Source organism: Lissotriton vulgaris, chromosome 2_1, assembly GCF_964263255.1.
Source record: "Lissotriton vulgaris chromosome 2_1, aLisVul1.2, whole genome shotgun sequence".
Classification (NCBI taxonomy): Eukaryota; Metazoa; Chordata; class Amphibia; order Caudata; family Salamandridae; genus Lissotriton; species Lissotriton vulgaris.
This window is the reverse complement of record NC_141687.1, coordinates 159,159,371-159,180,935: the sequence shown is the minus strand read 5'-3', so window position 1 is coordinate 159,180,935 and position 21,565 is coordinate 159,159,371. Positions and strand designations below refer to the sequence as shown.

General features: G+C 50.2%; 1 protein-coding gene across 1 annotated transcript in view; it reads right to left on the bottom strand.

Moving 5' to 3' along the window:
* CIDEB (cell death inducing DFFA like effector b) overlaps positions 1-21,565 on the bottom strand; it is a 67,471-nt gene that overhangs the window by 18,783 nt on the left and 27,123 nt on the right. The gene's annotated exons all lie outside the window — the stretch shown is intronic.

Genomic DNA, 21,565 nt, shown 5'->3' with positions numbered 1-21,565 from the left:
CTCTATGCATGCTCCGTAGAATCTTCAAATGGATCCCCATCAGCACCAGAAAAACAGTAATGCAGCCCTCATTACCAGCTGTCTGGACTACGGTGAAACACACTATATGCAAGCACCACCAACGAACTCATGAGAAGACTCCAGATGACACAGAACACAGCCGCCATGCCGATTCTCAACCTACCCCAAAGGACCCACATCAACCAGCACTTGAGAGACCTCCACTGGCTCCCCATCCAAAAAAGGTGTCAGTTCAAACTAGACACCAACGCCTACAAAGCCCTCCATAACCGAGGACCTGCATACACAAACCACCACCTGAACTTCCATCAACCATCCAGAAACCTCGACTTCGCACAATTTCATACATCCGCCGATACTGCACCAGGGGATGCTCCTTCTTCCACCTTGCTGCTAAGTCCTGGAATGCCCTACCCCTCCACCTTCGAACATCACCCTCGCTGGCAGACTTCAGAAGAGACTCTTCGACTGAAACCGGCAGTCCAGTGCCTGGATACCTTCACGAGTGATAAGCTGCACTATATAAATACTGATTGATTGTTTGTCAGAACTTTATATATGAGACAAATCAGACCTGTGCGATCTGAAATACATCTTCCTAATGGACCGATCAGGTCCATAGCATTTGTCACTGGCTCGTCACTATAATCAAGTCAGGGCAACTGTATTGAGCATAACTTTCCTATAAGGTAACCATTAGGTATACTGCGATTAAATTACAAAAATGTACAACAGTATAGTTGGCTAAACAAATGCTGGATTTGCATTTTGTGTAATTGCATATTCATTCTGCAAAATTTCCCTCAAATTTTGAGTAGGTATGTGAATTTTGCATAGCCTAAATTTTATTGCATCATGTTTTAGATTTGCATGTTTTTGTATTCTGTTTTTAGGGTGTCTAGGAACTTTTCTGCAGAATGTATCAAACAAGCGTTCCCAACCCAAAAGATGGTGTCAAATAACGATTAATAGGATGGCGTTTCTGGACAATTTTGTTTTATTCTTCTCTGAAGAATATGCTGAGTCATATTTTGTGGTTGGTAGAGTAATAGAGGCAGCCTTACTAAGAGAGTCGCTGTGTAACAATGCTTAAACGGCCTTCTGAAGAATACTTTATTGCCACTCACTGATTTTGTGAATCACTCAAACACTTCTACACTGACGCTCTTACCTTCTCATTCTCTCACTTGTTCAATGACATGCTCATTTTTTCAGTCACCACTTCAGATTCTTGTTCATCATTTGTTTTGTCCTTTGTAAATGCTGGCTTCTGATTCGTTAATAGGCTTGTTAGGCCCTCCTTAGTACAGCCTTATCTTCATTTGTAACAACCCATGAGGACTGGCCCTTTTACTTCAGTTGTTACACAAAATATCTAATTTAGTCTCAAAGCACTATTTTCTGGAATGTGTTTCTACTACTGCAGGCACGACATGCTTTCCTGCAACATTCAGCACGCCCTGCACGCTTTCGCTTTCCAAGCAGCCCAGGACAATTGCGGCCACTTCTTTGAAGTGCAATAGGTCTTGCATTTACAAGAGTTTGAGCTATTGGCATTGTAAATGACAATGCCTTTCATTTAAGTGTTAATTATCAAAACAGATCAATAAAAGGCATTGTAATTTACAATGCCAATAGCTTAAACTCTCGCAAATGCGAGACCTATTTCATTGCAAATTATTGTTTATTTTAGTTTCAAATTACCAAAACTAATACCACTAATGCACCTTGTTAGAACTGACACCATTGGTGTGGGTCTCCCTTCCATTTTTTTGCTGTTGCCTCCTGTGTTTTTGCTGTGTGTTGGACTCTGTGTTGCTGGTCCAGATGCTTTGGACACTTTGCCACTGCTGTTCAGTGCAAAAGTGCAAGAGCTCCCTTTGTAAATTGTTGTTATGGATTAGTGATTCCATGATTGGCATATTTGATTTACTTGCAAGACCCTAGTATAGTGCACTGTGTGGGCCCAGGGACTGTAAATCAAATGCTGCTAGTGGGCTGCAGCACTGATTGTGCCACCCACAGAAGCAGCTGGTAAAATGTCATTCTGGCATGCCATTACATAGCCTGGGTGCAGTCTGGGACTGCTGTGTCGACTTGGCAAGTGCAAGCACCAGCCCTCCCTCTGGCCCATTTTGTTGGAGACACGTATGGCCAGCTTTAGAGTATTGTGGAGACAGTACTCTGTTGCAAAGGCAAAAGAGTACCTTCTCTGCAAAACTGAATGTGAGTTAGTCTCATTCAGATTACGGGCCCAACCTATTTACACTGGGTGAGAAAATGGCAAGCTTTCCCTGTCTGTCCGTGCCAGGTAAACCTTGAAAGTAAGGGGCAGTGAAATCTGCACAATGGCCACCACCTCATAAGAGAAACCTCCCATGACAAGGGGGGGACCGAGGGGGGAAGGGAAGCCGCATTGTATTTTTGGGGAGGGGGTGTTCCAATACAAAATCTTGCTTTGGGATTTTGTTTTTTAAATAAAAAATTGTTTTGAAAGTTTGACGTACGGCTCTGTCATGTTGACAGAGCCGACCGTCAAACTTTCAATACATTTAAAGCACCCGCCATGACAGCAGTTTCGAAAAATCCAAAAGATGTCCGCTGGCTGAGCAGACATCTTTAACTTTGTTGGCTGAATTACCCTTGCCATAGCAGGGTAAAGTTCTCCATCATGTCAACAGCACATACTCCATCCGCCGAACTCTAAATCAGACCCTAAGTATCTCTTGTTGGGAAATGTCTGACCCACACCCCCTAAGATTATCACTGAGATATTCCTCTGACCACTACCCCTTAGATGGACATGAAGGTCTTGTTTCTTCTATACAAATCTCTTCATTTTAACACCTAGGCTGCTAAGACTTTTCCCCTCCTGTGCTGTTACTCCCGATTTCCCATTGTTCATGACGAGCTCAGCTCGTCATAAGCACAGCTCCAGTGTGACTCATGATGAGCTGAGCTCGTCATGAGCAGCGAAGGGGTTAAACACTTTGGTTCCCTTCATATCAGGCCACTTTTTATGTGCTGAACTTGCCAGAGGACATGTTTTTTGCCATCCTACTAATTGCCTGCAAGATCTTTACTGGCTGCTGTTGGACCCGGCCCTTTTGGCAGGTTCACCCAAGACTTTTTTGCTTTTTCCTAGCCTGTTTCTGTGACCTGGTGTTGGTGATTTTAGGCCTCTGCACACTTTTTCACTGTGGTACAGTGTAAAGTGCGTGAGCTCTCTGTGTATGTGTAGTGAGTGACCTGCCCTCCCATAGGAATAAGTGGGGAATATGTATGCCCATGGTAGTTCCTGATGTGTGGGGAGTGCAGGGTAGAGTTTGGTATGTGCGAACTCGTGAGATTGAATGCTGCGCAATGGTATATGCGGCATGATTGTGTCCAGTGTAGAAGTGCCACTTCTAGAAGTTGGCATATTTGTGTAATTTGTGTCTGGCCTGTGATTGGCTGAGGCTGGCTGGTGAGCCTGGCTCCAAGAGTCTGGGAGGGTGTGCCCCGGTGGTGAATGGAGTGTTTAGCATGCTGATGTGAGGGGAGGAGTGAGCCTGGGCCTGCTTGTGGATTGACCTTCTGGTTTGAGGGTCCTGAATGAGGCTGGGTTTTCCCCACACAATGCTGGCTCCACCCCCTGGGGTGCGTCTGATGTCCCTAGCCTGGCCAGTGAAAGGAATTCCCTATAACCAGTTCTAGCTGGTTCTCACACTGCCTGCACCCTGCTAGACAAAGGATTTTACAGTATAAAAAGGGGCTGTGTCCCCTTACAAAATGTTCTTTTTTCTGACTTGAATCCTGCCAGGGGCGTGCTGCTGCTTGGGCTCAGGGGAAGGCTTGCCTCCCTGAGCCCTGCCTAGCCCCTGGACACCTGATGGACTTTCCCTAGGGACCTTTGCCTATGGTCCCCTCCTTGCAGACTCCTGGGAGCTTTTTCTTGCTTTTGCCAGGGCTTATTATAGCCTAAAGCGCCTGGAAGTGCTTTGTTTGCTGTTCTAGCGCTAGTGTTAAAGATTAGACTGCAAACGTCAACATTATCGGCGCCATCTTGCCCCCTTTTCAAGCCCATTTGTGCGCGTAAGCGGCAGCCATTTTGAGCACCATGGCCTCCCTGCCCCTCGCTGATAGCCAGCGCGTCTCTCTCTCTCTCTTAACCTCGCAAGCATCCCCCCGCACACTGACAACCCCCGCTCTCTCATGCCTTGGGTCATAAACCCCTCTTCAGCGCAGCTTCACCACGGAATCCCATCCTGTTCCCAGCGCGACACCTCCCCTCATTCCTTTCATGGCCTCAAATCCTTTTGATGCAAACCCCCTTTTCCTGTGTCCCCGTTTGTCCTCCTTGTTCCCAGACCGCCACCTGGCCCTGCGGATACTGTTTATTACCCCGTACAGTAGGAAGCTTCCCCTCCCCATCAAAAGAGCCTCGAGCCGATCAAAGCCCCCACCCTATGAGATCCGATCAACCCCATGCATTCCGTGAATCGGCGGAATGCCCTGCTGTGCGACAACCATCACCTGTTGTGACCGGGGTGGGGAATCCAACTGTAAATGTATGTGGGAACGGGCCTGAAGGGGAGATTCCGAGGATGTTCTTTCAAATACAAAGGTGTTGCGAGAATGTGTTATGTGCAATAAAGGTCATAAACCCTAGTATAAGAGGCCAGGCCTCAGAGATGTGGTTAGAGCACCTCGTGACGATACTTGCTGTCTGAATTGATGTGTTCTCCTCCGGAGAGAATAAAATCCTCGTTTCCTGCCTTCCAGTCTCCAGCGCCTGCTTCTTCATTGATTAACATTGGTGGGTCATAGAGGCGATACCGCCGGGCAACATAAAAGGGTCTTTGGTTACTGGTTGTCTTTGAAACCCTTTTTAACAATTGGCATCCCAAACGTGGGGCCCATCAGCGACTCGTGGATCCAGTGGGAGAGGTCCTGACGACAGAGTGAACGACTGCAACGATCGGAAGGTACCCTGTCCGATAGACCCTCGTCTGACAGCCGATCATCCGAACTTCACTGGTTCCGAACAGACCTCTCTCGAGTGATCTGCGGTCCTGACTGGGAACCATCAGGAGTGCCACGAGAAGTACGAAGAGAAGAGGACGATCGGGCGCTGGATTCGAAAGACAAGAAACTGTCCATGCGGTCCGGGTAAGGTCGTGTAAACACGACAAATTGCGAAAGTGATTGATAATTGAAAGTGATTGATAATTGATGAGAAAATACTAGTATTACTTGTTGTTAATTTATTGGAGATTCACTGTCTGCAAACGGAGAAACAACAGGCTCTCCCTTTATAAACAGCGAAGGATAGGTACGCACCCGTCGGACCTATCTTTCTCCCCCATTGAACAATTGCCCCCTCCCCCCATTGATTAACTGTTATAGATTGTTTTCTGGAGATTCTCTGTCTGCAAACAGGGAAGAATAGGTCCCCTCTTTGCAGATAGTGAAAGGGTAGGTGACGCGAACCTTTGCGAGCCTACTTATTCTCCCCATTGACCATATTGATTTTTTATTTTTGACCTAACATTGATTGCTCAAGATTGGTTCATGAGGTATTCACTACGTGCAAACAACGTAGAATAGAAATATTCTGTCTAGTCTTTGCACGCAGCGATAAGATAGGTAGTGCAGACTATTATCCCATTGTGATCCGTCATGCCTGTCTTCTCCCCACTGGTTAGTAGCCTGTTTAGCCCGGACCGCTTATTAAAGATGAACCATCCGGCTCCACTGGAAGGCACCCCTAATAAGGACATGTTCACGAAGCATGGATTAGTCGCTATAGCCTATAGCCAGCTGTGGCATAAATATACGAAAAAGGATCGAGAAAGTCAGTGGCCACTGATAGGATCCTTCGAAAACGATAGAATAATCGCACTAGAAACAGCCCTTGGTAAAAACAAGACGACGCCCACTATGCTTGACAGCTTCGGCATGTGGCGAAAAGAAGCCGAACAACGCAAAAAGAGAACTGAGAGTAGGTTGGGAAAAGAGCTGCGGAAAGCAGCCCACCTAGCGGCCCAGAAACTAGAGAAAGAGATAAAAGAAAGAGAGGATACCAAACAGAAGCTAGAAATAGAAACATCAAACCAGTGTCTGGTTAGAACACCCACCACGCTCTACCCTGAATTACACTCGAAACAGCGAACCAACGATGATCTGCTGCTAGGTCCTCCGATCATCCACATGCCCCCTCCATATGCCCCTTCCCAACCCTTAGCCCAACACCCACTATCCCCAGGGACAAGCGAGAGTAGCACCACGGCTTCAGCCCCCATGGCCTCCGTGCCGGCTGAACTCCTTGTATCGGATGCTACGCAAACGACAACGCTGGGCGACCCAGAAACCCGAAGGGTTGGTCCTGCTAGAACATATAGACTAAGCAAACATGAACGAGCAGGGGTCGACAAGATAGCAAAGATACTGGTAGAGAAGAGGGAAGATGAAGAGTCCATCACGGATGTGTTTAATTCTTATACAGGGAGTCACAGACGACACTTTACTGTACAACTGTGTTACCACGTCTTAAACGCATACGAGGACCGATATCAAGAAAAAGGTCCCCAGAGCCTAACGACTCTGTACCGGAAGGTTGATATCGGGGATGAGAGTGAGAGTGATGTGACGGACCTCCTTACGCGTACGCTTGAGGTTTTCCGCCACCTCACTGAACAAAAGCCGAGAATCGAATCCACTACATCCGTAGCAACCGACCCACAAACTGAACGACCTAACACCATGATGCCGATACGAGAGGCTGCCCCTTACTGGGTTCCTCCACGAGGTGAAGGGACTCACGATGACGCAAACAACAAAGATGCAAAAGGAAGGGTAGTGTACAATTGGGTCTACCAACCATGGGACCGGCAAGAGATTCTGACCTTCCGGAAATCTCTGCCTGACCTACGTAAAAACCCCACTGCCTTCTATACTGAGTTGGGTACGGCCCTAGGATCGACGATTATGACTCTAGCTGACATCGACTTGTTTTTCGGGTTATGTCTACCAGCTGATGTGTGGAAGCAAATCCGGAAAGTCGACCACTCTGAGCTGTTTGGACATAACTGGTCACAACTTGATGGCATAGACAGACAACGAGAACCCAGACAAAAGCCTTTGAAAGCCATTTTAAACCTCCCGGATAAAATCGTGCAGAAATTAAAAACCCTGATCCCAGAAAAGAAAGTGGACTGGTCGATAGTAACGGCTTGTCGCCAGAAACCTCAGGAGGATGTATCGGAATACTTCTCCCGGTTTGAAACGGTGTTCTCCGATTACAGTGGCCAGGACCTGACCACTGCAACCGGACACCATCTGTTTGTCCAGAATTACGTTAAGGGCTTATCACCGGAGGTCTCGCAGAAACTACAGGCCAGCGAAAGTAGTTGGGCAGCCTCCAAACCCACGGCTATCCTCCAGATGGCCCAATATTATGAACATCAGAAAAACGAAAACGATAGAACAACAGAGAGAAAGAAGAAAGAATTAAAGGAGAGGGTGATGATGGCTCAACTGCAAGGGGTGACTCTGGGACGAGACCAATACCGGGGAAACCATCAGATGAACGTCCCTAAAACGGCACCTCCCAAAGACCGTACTTCAACTCCCCACATTGGACGTACAGACATTAGAGAGGACCAGTGTGCCTTCTGTAAAGGATCGGGCCACTGGAAATCTCAGTGCCCAGTTCTTTTGGAACTCACCAGAAATAGAGATCCTAGAGATTCAGCAAACGAACCAAGAAATAGGGGACCACAGCGAGGGCCCCCAAACAACGCAACTAATGATAGATCAAGTAGGCCAAACACATTTGATCGACCCCAACAGAACCAATGCCAGCAATCTGACTACGATGATGTTCATGACTTTGCATAGGACTGCCTAGGGCAAGGGAGGGATCCAGTCGAGCTCCATGTTGACCAGCAAGGCCCTTATGTCACTGCTAAGGTCTTGGGTACAAAGTCACCATTCCTGGTAGACACTGGCGCAACACGTAGTGCATTATCTAAACGACTGATTCCAAGGGCACCCTTGTCTGGCTCACTAATAACATCGACAGGTTTCGATGGGACGCCCTCCACTAACCCTTTGTCCGCCCCAATCCTCTTTGACTTAGAAAACAACACCACTGACACTACGTTTTTGCTTTCCTCCAATAGCCCTGACGCAATTATGGGACTCGACTTATTGAAACACTTCCGAGCAACGATTAGATGTTCCCAAGATGGAGTCCGAGTTTTCCTTTACGACAATCCTGTTCTGCTTAGACATTGCCCCCCCAGACACATGTTTTCCATCACCGACGCTGACACTTCCCTGCTTGACACTCTGCCTTCGTATCTGTGGGCCAAAACGGATTCGGATGTAGGGCGCATGATGATTGACCCAGTGCACATCACTGTTCGACCAGATGCAACACTCCCAAAACTTCCACAATATCGGATATCGCCCGAGGGCGAGAAGGCATTGGTAGAAATCATCCAATCACTGATAGACGCAGGAGTGGTAGAGGAAGTAGTTAGCAACGTTTGCAACAGCCCAATCTTGCCCATCATTAAGAAACAGGGAGAAGGAGACGAGAAAGCATACCGCTTCATCATTGACCTTCGAGAGATCAACAAAGTGGTGGTACCCCAGTACCCTGTGGTCTCGGACATTACCACCATCCTGACTTTGATTACCTCCACTGCCACCACCTTCACTGTCATTGACCTCAAAAACGCATTCTTTTCCATCCCCATCCACCCAGACAGCCGATATCTCTTCGGTTTCACCCTAAAAGCCCGCTCATATAGGTTCTGCCGAGCACCCCAGGGCTACACAGAAAGCCCTAGCATCTACAGCCAGGCCCTCAAGAGACAACTGGATCAAGTCCAGTTACCCGATGGAGTGGTGTTAGTCCAATATGTCGATGACATCCTCTTGGCAGCCGACACCACTCCACTAGCTGTCACAGCCACCATTCAACTCCTGCATTTCCTTGCAGAAAATGGCCACAAGGTCTCTAAGAAGAAGTTGCAATTCTGCCAACCCCAGGTCACTTACCTAGGCCACCTTTTGTCCAAAGACGGAAGGAAATTGACTCCTGACCGGATCCAAACCATTCTCGACACCCCCGTCCCTAAGACCCAGAAACAGGTCCGCTCTCTACTAGGCCTCACCTCCTTCTGCCGACAGTGGTTACCCAACTTTAGCCTTGTAGTAAAACCACTGCTTTCATTGTTAGCAAAGGACATCCCTCTCCCACTCCCTTGGACCCCTGAGTGTCAGGCTTCTTTCATGCAACTACGAGATGCCCTCTGCTCGGCCCCTGTGTTGGGTACCCCCGATTACACAAAGCCCTTCTCCCTTTACACCCATGAAAGGGAGGGGTGTGCTTTATCTGTCCTGACCCAGTCCATCGGCTCAAAGCAACGACCATGCGCTTACTTCTCAGCCACTCTTGACCCTGTAGCCAGAGCCCTGCCTGCTTGCCTTCGAGCCGTAGCTGCTGCTGCGATCTCTATCCGACAGAGTGAGGGGATCGTGCTCTCGAATTCCCTCACAGTACTGGTACCCCATGCAGTTGACACCCTCCTAAACCAAACCAAAACGCAACACCTGACGAGTGCACGACTGACAGGATACGAACTGACTCTGCTCGCACCCCACATCACTCTGAAGAGATGCACCACACTGAACCCAGCAACCCTGCTGCCCTTACCAGAAAACGATCCCAATGCGCACCCTGTACACGACTGTGTGACCCTCACAGACGAACAGACCAGAAGTAGGGTTGACCTCAGAGACACGGCCTTTCCCAACCCCGACGGAGAGCTGTGGGTGGACGGTTCTTGCATCAAACTCCCCGATGGCACCACTTCAGCTGCCTATGCAGTCACCACGGCTCGAACTGTAGTCGAGACAGCCCGCATAACGCAACGATCTGCCCAGGCGGCGGAACTGATTGCCCTGACACGAGCCTGTATTCTAGCAGCAGGAACCACAGCAAACATCTACACCGACAGCCAGTATGCCTTTGGGGTGGTTCACCATTTTGGGCTCCTTTGGAGGGAGAGGGGATTCTTGACCTCACACGGCACCCCCATTTTGCACGGGGATCTAGTCTCCGCCTTGATCGAAGCCGTCCTTCTCCCCAAAAAGCTTGCAGTCATCAAATGCCAGGCACACAAAAAGGTGACAGACATTATTGGACAGGGAAATGCACTAGCCGACCTCACTGCCCGAACGACAGCTGAAAATAGGACGACAACACGCATGTACGTGACCAGGTCACAAGCAGAAAAATGGTCTGACGCTAGGGACACTATTAGAGACATTCAAATGGCTAGCACACAACACGAACTGACTGAATGGACACGGGTGGGATTGAAAGATGACGAAGGCTGCTGGCGGACAAAAGACACAAACAAATGGTTGTTACCTGACTCATATCTGATTCCCATACTGACTATGGCACATTCCCCTGCCCACATAGGATCAGCCCCCATGATTGAACTTGTCTCCAGAGTTTGGCACAATGATAAGATCACAGAGTCCGCCAAACGCCTGGTCCAACAATGTTTGATATGCCTGCAACACAATCCCGGGAAAGGAACTGTAGTACCCCGGGGAGGGTTTGGGGTCCCGAATCACCCGTTTGAAGTCCTGCAGATGGACTACATCCAACTAGACAGATGTCAAGGCCTGAAATATGGACTTGTGGTGGTATGCGCATTTAGCAAATGGGTGGAAGCATACCCAACCCGTGACAACACTGCTATGGCCACAGCAAAAGTACTATTAAAGGAGTTTTTCCCCCGTTACGGCCTTTGTCGAATTTTGTGGAGCGACAATGGCCCCCACTTCGTAGCCGAAGTTATCCAACTCATTTTGAAGGGGTTGGGTGTAAAACAAAAGTTCCACGCAGTCTTCCACCCCCAATCTGCTGGACTAGTTGAACGACATAACGCCACACTGAAACTAAAATTGGCCAAAATAGTAGCTACCACAGGACTGAAATGGCCAGACGCACTCCCCCTGGCATTGCTCTCAATGCGTTCCACCCCTACCAAACACCACTTGACACCATACGAGGTTGTCTTCGGCCGGCCTATGAATGTCTGGTCTGCACCGAAACCAACTTCCATTCATGACGTCCCGGACGTCCTAATGTCTGATTACTTATGCCAGTTGACTAAAACACTGTCTGTTATCCATCAACAGGTGCTGCATGCCATCCCTGACACTTCCAGGGGTCCCGGACACACCATTCAGCCTGGGGATTTCGTCCTGATCCGGAACTTCCAGCGTGCCAAGAGTCTGGAACCCCGGTGGACGGGCCCCTGGCAAGTCCTCATCACCACCCGAACAGCACTACGGGTGGAGGGAAAACGCAACTGGCTGCATGCACACCACTGTAAGAAGATCTCCTCGACCCTGACCTCGACCGAAAACATCGACAACCAAGAAGAGCTCCTGAACAAAGACCGACCGTCACTAACCTGCTATCCTGATACCGAAACACTTGAACTTTCAAAATTCTCTGATCCCACAGTGCCATCGAAGGAAGGGTATTTCCTGCGTCGAAAGGAGGGAGCCTCGGCTAAGTAGACCACGGACTGAGTTAAATCTCAGAACGGTGACCTAAACACTACCAAGGGTTACCCGGAGAGAAGCAAAACAAAGTCTGTGGTTCTGCCCGCTACCGAGCACCTTGAAGATGATGGAAGCGCCAGATAAGAAGATGATGGAAGCGCCAAATAAGAAGATGATGAAGGCAACAGGAAATACCCACCGCAGAAACCCAAAAGCAGACAGACTCCATAGCCCAAAGACTATTGCACTCTTCATCACAATCCTTTTCTGCTTTCTCCTCATGACCACACTCTGGATTGTGGAAGAAAATGCACCTGCTCACGAAACATTCCTGACCACTGTCCAGCCTACCACCATGAAGGAACATTATCTGATTTCGCTCTCTCCCCAACTCAGAGAGAGGCGAAAGGAATTTTGGAATAACTCCTTCGTACAACTACTTCACCAGCACAACCTTGCCACAAATGCCACCAACTGTTGGATCTGTGGGTTGCTACCCCACGCCACTGGACACTCGATACCATTCATCCCTTCACCCTTCTCAGTTCACGGCTCCTGTCTTGCTTGGCTGATGCTTCTGCAAGAAAGCTTTAAGGACAATGCCACCTCCAGCAAAACCGTAACGCATTTCTACCACGGGGTCTGGCGGAACAGAACAAAGACACACTTCTGCCCGCAGACCACCAACAACACAATCCACTTGGACATTCCTGCTAAAGAACAAGTTGAAATGCAAGTGTTCAATAATCCAACCAGAACCACCTTTTCCTACCTGCGAAAACGAACGGCTGCCACTCTGACTGTGGCCCTGTCAGTCATCAACGTCACCGGCCACATGTGCTTGGAAGGGCTTGGGACTCAACTGGTAGGCCACAGTGCTTGCCGATTTTCCAGAACTCTGGACTCCACCGACCCTCCTTCCTTTGTGGCATCTCCAAACACGTATTTCGTCTGCGGCACGAAGGCTTACACCTGGCTCCCCAAAGGCTGGGGGGGCACTTGTTTCATTTCCTTCATCCTTCCTCCGACTTATGTGGCACCAGCAAATCACCACAGACAAAAACGAGCCAAGGACATTGAACAAGCCGACTCAACAGGAGCGCAGTTCATCGATGCCATGAAAGGACTTGTCCCCCTCTGGGGCCCGATGGCAAACAGCCGTGCCATCCGACATCTGACTCAAGCAGTTGAGACAACAATGAACATCACGGCTGGTATCCTCGCTAACAACACCGCTGAACTTCAAGCGGTCCGCTTGGTGGCCCTCCAGAACCGCCTTGTCCTAGATGTGGTTCTTGCGGATCGTGGTGGGGCATGCCGCATTATTGGGTCCAGCTGCTGTACGTACATACCGGACAACTCACCCTCAGTGTACAAGGCCATCGAACATCTTCATAGACTCTCTTCAGAAGTCCACCAAGAACAAGAAGAATGGTCGCTGGGCGGGTGGTTCTGGAGCACCGTTAAGAACTGGGGCTGGAGACTATTCACCATTATCCTGATTCCTGTGGTTGTAATATGCGGTTTATGCTTAGGAATTCAATGTCTACCACCTCTGTGTTCATTATGCGTAAATTGTATTTGCCCTAAGACCTAGGACTTTGGAAACGAACATATGAGAGCAATATATGATGCCGAGGTTATGAATTTGATGAAGATTGACATTGAGTAAGCAAGCTGGCTAAGATATGTTGAAAAGGGAGGACTGTTAAAGATTAGACTGCAAACGTCAACATTATCGGCGCCATCTTGCCCCCTTTTCAAGCCCATTCGTGCGCGTAAGCGGCAGCCATTTTGAGCACCATGGCCTCCCTGCCCCTCGCTGATAGCCAGCGCGTCTCTCTCTCTCTCTTAACCTCGCAAGCATCCCCCCGCACACTGACAACCCCCCGCTCTCTCATGCCTTGGGTCATAAACCCCTCTTCAGCGCAGCTTCACCACGGAATCCCATCCTGTTCCCAGCGCGACACCTCCCCTCATTCCTTTCATGGCCTCAAATCCTTTTGATGCAAACCCCCTTTTCCTGTGTCCCCGTTTGTCCTCCTTGTTCCCAGACCGCCACCTGGCCCTGCGGATACTGTTTATTACCCCGTACAGTAGGAAGCTTCCCCTCCCCATCAAAAGACCCTCGAGCCGATCAAAGCCCCCACCCTATGAGATCCGATCAACCCCATGCATTCCGTGAATCGGCGGAATGCCCTGCTGTGCGACAACCATCACCTGTTGTGACCGGGGTGGGGAATCCAACTGTAAATGTATGTGGGAACGGGCCTGAAGGGGAGATTCCGAGGATGTTCTTTCAAATACAAAGGTGTTGCGAGAATGTGTTATGTGCAATAAAGGTCATAAACCCTAGTATAAGAGGCCAGGCCTCAGAGATGTGGTTAGAGCACCTCGTGACGATACTTGCTGTCTGAATTGATGTGTTCTCCTCCGGAGAGAATAAAATCCTCGTTTCCTGCCTTCCAGTCTCCAGCGCCTGCTTCTTCATTGATTAACATTGGTGGGTCATAGAGGCGATACCGCCGGGCAACATAAAAGGGTCTTTGGTTACTGGTTGTCTTTGAAACCCTTTTTAACACTAGGAGCGCTGTGGATTGTCCTTTAGCGCTTGGGAGCACTTAATGTGCGAGTGCCGGTGCCCACCCGGGGCCTTTATTTAATTATTTTTTATTTGATGGGTGCCACCCCATTTATTTAATTACCTAACGGGTGCTCACCCCGTTTCTACGTTTATTTTGCGATTCGAGGGTGCCCACCCCTTGTGATGCCCCTGTGAAGTGATCCCCGCCGCGATCGCGGCAAAACCGGAAGTCAGGCAGGCCCGGCCGGGACGGGGGCGGGGCCTGCCAGGAGGCGGAAGTGGTGCCACGAGCGAGAGAGGAGGTCGGGGGCCCACCCCGCCTCCTCGAGCCCAGGGACGTGTGGGGAAGCAAGGCCCGATGTACCGGTCTCCCGTGTTGAGAGGGAGACCGGAGAAGAGGATGGCGCCTGCCGCTGTGGGGCTCCCGTGACCGAGGGAGAGCCCCGCGAGCCGCCTGTGAAGAGACCCCGCCCTGAGGAGCGGGACCGGGCGGGGAGAGGTTCCCGTGCAGCCTGAGGAAAGCTGCACCCGTGCGGGACCAGGCGAAGAGGAGCCTCCACAAAGACTGAGCCGGTGAGTTGGGCTCTGTGGTGTGGGGCGGCGACCCGGAGAGAATGTAGTGCCCAGGAGGCACAGAGTAAGGACGGCCCCAGTTGGCAGCGGGTCGCCCCAACGTTGTCCAGAGCCCCAAGAGGCTCCCTGGGGGCATGTTTGGTACGAGCCCATGAGGCTCAGGGGGCCATCACAATGATCTCGAGCCCCAAGGGGGGGCACCAACGGCCCGCAGTGTTTTTGCAGAGCCCACTAAGGGCCCCAGAGGTACATTCAGAGCCTCAAGGGCTCCATGGGGCATATTTATTTTAGAGCCTGAGTGGCTCCAACGTTTGGCCATGTGTAGTGTCAGAGCCTGTGTGGCTCCAACGTTCTGCGCAGTGTTTTCAGAGCCTGTGTGGCTCCAACAGTTGGCGCAGTTCTGTTCTAGGGTCAGTGAGGACCCTGTCGCAGTTTTTGATTCCCAGCTGCCCAGCAATTAGTGGGAAGCTGCACCATTTAGGTATTGTGATTGTTCCCAAGTGCCCAGCAAGTAGTGGGCACCTGCAACGTTTAGGTTTTGCGCCGGTGGCGCACCCCTAACTGGCGCTGCATTGGCAGCGCGCCCTGACATTCTGGACACAGGGCTCTTTAGTCCCTTTATTAGATGGGGGCTGGTATGTGATTATCTATGTGATGGTAATTGTCTAATGTGAGTTTTGCACAATGTGATGTGGTGCTAGGAAATGTAATGCATTTAATATGATTACACACCTTGATCTTACACCTCTGAATGTTTTTGGGCATCATGTGTTTTTGCGCTATTGAGTTATGTTCTGGCACCTCTGAATGTTTTTATGCATTATGTGTCTTCCTGGATTTTACACCTCTGAATGTGTTGGTTTATGCATCATGTGTTTTTCCTTCCCTGCACCTCTGAATGTGTTTGTGATGCATCATGTGCCTTGTTATTACACCGCTGAATGTACGTATTATGCATCATGTGTTTTCCTTCCCTACACCTCTGAATGTTGTGATGCATCATGTGTAATGTGTTCTTGCTTAAACCCCTAATTGTATTGTGATACTTAGGTGGTTGTTCTTTCTAGTAAAGGTGGTCCTGGTGAGGTCCTGGTTCCCTGCGTGACATTCTCCTAAGGTGTTTAGGGTTGCGTATGTGGTACTTACCTGTGACCAGTAGTTACTGGTTGTGATTTATATTTGCTAATTTGTGCTACAGTGATTTTATATCCTATATTCTATTTTCTACTAAGTGCTGATTCTGACAGGCACCCACGTGGCCCTGTCCTGTGTAAATAATCCCTTGTGAATATTGCCCGTGCCAGTTGGCACACTGTACATGTGTGATTCTATCTGATGTGTTTTGACAATACAGAAGTTATTTTTGTGGTGTGCCTAGGATGTTGTTGCTGTTGTGTGCTGGCGCAAATGCTTTACACATTGCCTCCGGGATAAGCCTGTCTGCTCGTGCCAAGCTACCAAGGGGGTGAGCAGGGGTTATCTTGGCGTTTGACTCCCTTGCCCTGACTAGAATGGTGGTTTCTGCCTAGCTTTGGCGTCAGCCTTAACCAACCAGAAATAGCCAGTTCTAACATTGGTGGACAGCGGTGAGGATTAAGGACTTGTGTTTGCGCAGTGCCACAGCGACAACTGGCTACATTACAAAACTCTGCATTTTCTAGATAGTCACATGTTTGGGATTATTGTTTTTGATTTTGTTTTTCCCTAAGAGTGTCATTTTCAGATGGTGTTCCTGCGCTTTATGTTTAGTGGCAGATGAGAGAGAATGACAGGGCGGGACGCCAGTAGAGGGGGAGGTTCTCATAGATTAGGAATCCCTTGCTGGGTCCAGTGTCCAATCCCTGTTCCTGTCCCTGTGTGGGTAGATGGAAGAGAGGGAGTGTGGAGGAGATATGGCTAGCTCGGGAGGGTGGTTATCCCCTGAGTGTAGTGTGTGTGTCTGGATTCCCCAGTATGGTAGGATCCAGTGGTGGCAGCTAAAATGTGTCCAGTGCGTGAAGTTCCATTCCCAGTTCCCAGAGTATGGCGCCTGGTGCTCAGTAAGAGGGGTACAGTTTGAGAGTCAGAGGCAGTGAGGAACTGTCTCACCAGTCTGGAGGGGGAGTGTGTGGATGAGTGGTGTGCTGAATTGGAGGAGTTGGTGTGAGGTTTTTTTGGTGATAAAAGGAGCTTGCACGTGAGGTGTACCTCTGGTGGTGTGCAGGAGGTCCTGCAGAGGCACTGAACAAGAAGTTGGACGTCTGGCGGTGTGCTAGATGCTTTGCAGAGGCATTAGAGAGTGAATCTAAAAGTAGTGGCTTGTGTATCTGATGATCCTGTGTAGGGGAATAGGTTCATGTGTAGCCCAGCTAGGTCCCAGTAGGATGGTAGGGGTGTAGGGGCTCACGTCTTGTCTCAGTGGAGGCCGAGTGAGTGTGGGACGGTGTGTCTCATGCTGGCCCGAAACCCTGTCTCAGGGCCTGGAGGGTTCCCTAAGGGAGCGCCAGGTCAGGGGCCTAAGCTGTACTTACAGGTCATTTGAGGAGGATCTTCCTGTGTCTAGAGGATGGGGAGTGTCTGTAACCAGAACTCTGGCAGTCCTGGTGTTGGGTAGTACCACTCCTAGTGGAGGGTGCAGAAGTCCTGGTTCGCTGGGCATTTGACCGTCTAGAGTACTTGACCATTTGTGGGGCCTCTGGAGGTCATTCCCTGAGGAGGGGGGAGGCCAGGTTCAGGTTCAGCCTGACCTGGAGGGAAGGACATCTGTACTCAGTGTCCTGACCGGTTTTGCTTCCAGGGGTACCGCACCAAGGTGGGAGGGTGCAGAACTCTGGAAGGGGGTGCAGAGGGACGGTGTACTTCAGACCCCGGTGCAACCTGAGGGTTTAGATCCTAGGTTGGGAGATTAGGAAGCTTCCAGGACAAGAGGAATCTCTACCGAAGTGGATCAGCTGAAGGGAATAAGGGGGCTGCCCTTGCTGTGTGATCTGGGGCTCACCTGCAGTTTGTTGTTTCCACCAAGATAGAGGAAAGGGGACTTTGCTGTGTGCTGTGCCCCCCCACCTGCTTGAAAGGGGACTTTGCTGTGTGCTGTGTCCCCCCACCTGCTTGAAGAGGAACTGTGCTGTGTGCTTTGTATCTCAGAAGTGTAATAGTTTCCAGGTGGTAGACCAGTGATGGAGTGAGGTCATGATCTAGTAAGAGAATTGTGTTCTGGTGAGTGCTTCCCTGTGAGGGTGCGGAGACCCAGAAGTAGGGGTAGGGTGGGGCATTCTTGCCTGTGACCTCTGGTCATCCTGAGGGTATGGTCCCTAGGTTGAAGGATCAGTGGTAGTTATAGCTACACTGAGAGGAAGAGTGGAGAGTGGCTATTGTGTGCCAGGGGTTACTGTCCCCCACTCTGTGGATTGGTCAGGACCTGTGATATTTGGATGGCCTAGGGCCAGGTCCTGGCTGTGGACAACTAGAGAGTACCAGTGGGGTATCCTAGTTGGGTCAGATAGTTCTTGTTTAGAGGAAACCATGTGGGTTCAGAGTGGCGAAAAACCGGAGGGTGTCCCTGCCATGCGGGTCCGTGTCCGTGTTTTGTCGCCCAAAGCAGGGAAGTCCATCAGTGGAGTGATTGGTCTACCCTGCGTTTTGGCTGGAAGGGGGTTGTGTTGGACCCGGCCCTTTTGGCAGGTCCACCCCGAGACTTTTTTGCTTTTTCCTAGCCTGTTTCTGTGACCTGGTGTTGGTGATTTTAGGCCTCTGCGCACTTTTTCACTGTGGTACAGTGTAAAGTGCGTAAGCTCTCTGTGTATGTGTAGTGAGTGACCTGCCCTCCCATAGGAATGAATGGGGAATATGTATGCCCATGGTAGTTCCTGATGTGTGGGGAGTGCAGGGTAGAGTTTGGTATGTGCGAACTCGTGAGATTGAATGCTGTGCAATGGTATATGCGGCATGATTGTGTCTAGTGTAGAAGTGCCACTTCTAGAAGTTGGCATATTTGTGTAATTTGTGTCTGGCCTGTGATTGGCTGAGGCTGGCTGGTGAGCCTGGCTCCAACAGTCTGGGAGGGTCTGCCCCGATGGTAAATGGAGTGTTTAGCATGCTGATGTGTGGGGAGGAGTGAGCCTGGGCCTGCTTGTGGATTGACCGTCTGGTTTGAGGGTCCTGAATGAGGCTGGGTTTTCCCCACACAATACTGGCTCCACCCCCTGGGGTGCGTCTGATGTCCCTAGCCTGGCCAGTGAAAGGAATTCCCGATAACCAGTTCTAGCTGGTTCTCACACTGCCTGCACCCTGCTAGACAAAGGATTTTACAGTATAAAAAGGGGCTGTGTCCCCTTACAAAATGTTCTTGTTTCTGACTTGAATCCTGCCAGGGGCGTGCTGCTGCTTGGGCTCAGGGGAAGGCTTGCCTCCCTGAGCCCTGCCCAGCCCCTGGACACCTGATGGACTTTTCCTAGGGACCTTTGCCTATGGTCCCCTCCTTGCAGACTCCTGGGAGCTTTTTCTTGCTTGTGCCAGGGCTTATTATAGCCTAAAGCGCCTGGAAGTGCTTTGTTTGCTGTTCTAGCGCTAGGAGCGCTTTTGATTGTCCTTTAGCGCTTGGGAGCACTTTAGGTGTGAGTGCCGGTGCCCACCCGGCGCCTTTATTTAATTATTTTTTATTTGATGGGTGCCACCCCATTTATTTAATTACCTAACGGGTGCTCACCCCGTTTCTACGTTTATTTTGCGATTCGAGGGTGCCCACCCCTCGTGATGCCCCCGTGAAGTGATCCCCGCCACGATTGCGGCAAAACCGGAAGTCAGGCAGGCCCGTCCAGGACGGGGGCGGGGCCTGCCAGGAGGCGGAAGTGGTGCCACGAGCGAGAGAGGAGGTCGGGAGCCCATCCCGCCTCCTCGAGCCCAGGGACGTCTGGAAAAACAAGGCCCGATGTACCGGTCTACCGTGTTGAGAGGGAGACCGGAGAAGAGGATGGCGCCTACCGCTGTGGGGCTCCCGTGACCGAGGGAGAGCCCCGCGCGCCGCCTTTGAAGAGACCCCGCCCTGAGGAGCGGGACCGGGCGGGTAGAGGTTCCCGTGCAGCCTGCGGAAAGCTGCACCCGTGCGGGACCAGGCGAAGAGGATCCCCCACAAAGACTGAGCCGGTGAGTTGGGCTCTGTGGTGTGGGGCGGCGACCCTGAGAGAATGTAGTGCCTAGGAGGCACAGACTCAGGGCGGTCCCGGTTGGCAGCGGGTTGCCCCAAACGTTGTCCAGAGCCCCGAGAGGCTCCCTGGGGGCATGTTTGTTACGAGCCCACGAGGCTCTGGGGGCCATCACAGTGATCTCGAGCCCCAGAGGGGGGCTCCAACGGCCCGCAGTTTTTTTGCAGAGCCCACGAAGGGCCCCAGAAGTACATTCAGAGCCTCGAGGGCTCCATGGGGCATATTTGTTTTAGAGCCTGAGTGGCTCCAACGTTTGGCCATGTGTAGTGTCAGAGCCTGTGTGGCTCCAACGTTCTGCGCAGTGTTTTCAGAGCCTGTGTGGCTCCAACAGTTGGCGCAGTTCTGTTCTAGGGTCAGTGAGGACCCTGTCGCAGTTTTTGATTCCCAGCTGCCCAGCAATTAGTGGGCAGCTGCACTGTTTAGTTATTGTGATTGTTCCCAGGTGCCCAGCAAGTAGTGGGCACCTGCAACGTTTAGGTTTTGCGCCAGTGGCGCACCCCTGACTGGCGCTGCATTGGCAGCGCGCCCTGACATTCTGGACACAGGGCTCTTTAGTCCCTTTATTAGATGGGGGCTGGTATGTGATTATCTATGTGATGGTAATTGTCTAATGTGAGTTTTGCACAATGTGATGTGGTGCTAGGAAATGTAATGCATTTAATATGATTACGCACCTTGATCTTACACCTCTGAATGTTTTTGGGCATCATGTGTTTTTGCGCTATTGAGTTATGTTCTGGCACCTCTGAATGTTTTTATGCATCATGTGTCTTCCGGGGTTTTTACACCTCTGAATGTGTTGGTTTATGCATCATGTGTTTTTCCTTCCCTGCACCTCTGAATGTGTGTGTGATGCATCATTTGCCTTGTTATTACACCGCTGAATGTACGTTTTATGCATCATGTGTTTTCCTTCCCTACACCTCTGAATGGTGAACACATGTGTAATGTGTTCTTGCTTATACCCCTAATTGTATTGTGATACTTAGGTGGTTGTTCTTTCTAGTACAGGTGGTCCTAGTGAGGTCCTGGTTCCCTACGTGACATTCTCCTAAGGTGTTTAGTGTTGCATAGGTGGTACTTACCTGTTACCAGTAGTTACTGGTTGTGATTTATATTTGCTAATTTGTGCTACAGTGATTTTATATCCTATATTCTATTTTCTACTAAGTGCTGATTCTGACAGGCGCCCACGTGGCCCTGTCCTGTGTAAATAATCCCTTGTGAATATTGCCCGTGCCAGTTGGCACAATGTACATGTGTGATTCTATCTGATGTGTTTTGACAATACAGAAGTTATTTTTATATAACCTTGTGTGGAGTTCCTTTTGTGGTGTGCCTAGGATCTTGTTGCTGTTACAGAGAGGTGGCAAAAGATTTGCACATCAGCCATTGCTTGATGTAAATGACATTCAGATATTAAACAACTCTATTCATCAGCTATTGGTAGATTGTAACAGTCATGACTGTGGACTTGTGTATATGTACCTGCCTTTGACCATTTCATTGGAGTTGTCATTGTATAAAGCCACAAAGGGCAACCACCCTTGCCAGTGTGCTGAAGGGACCCCGGAGCTAGAGTGTGGCAAGCCCCAGGACCTAAAGTAGCGGCACGAGTGCAGCA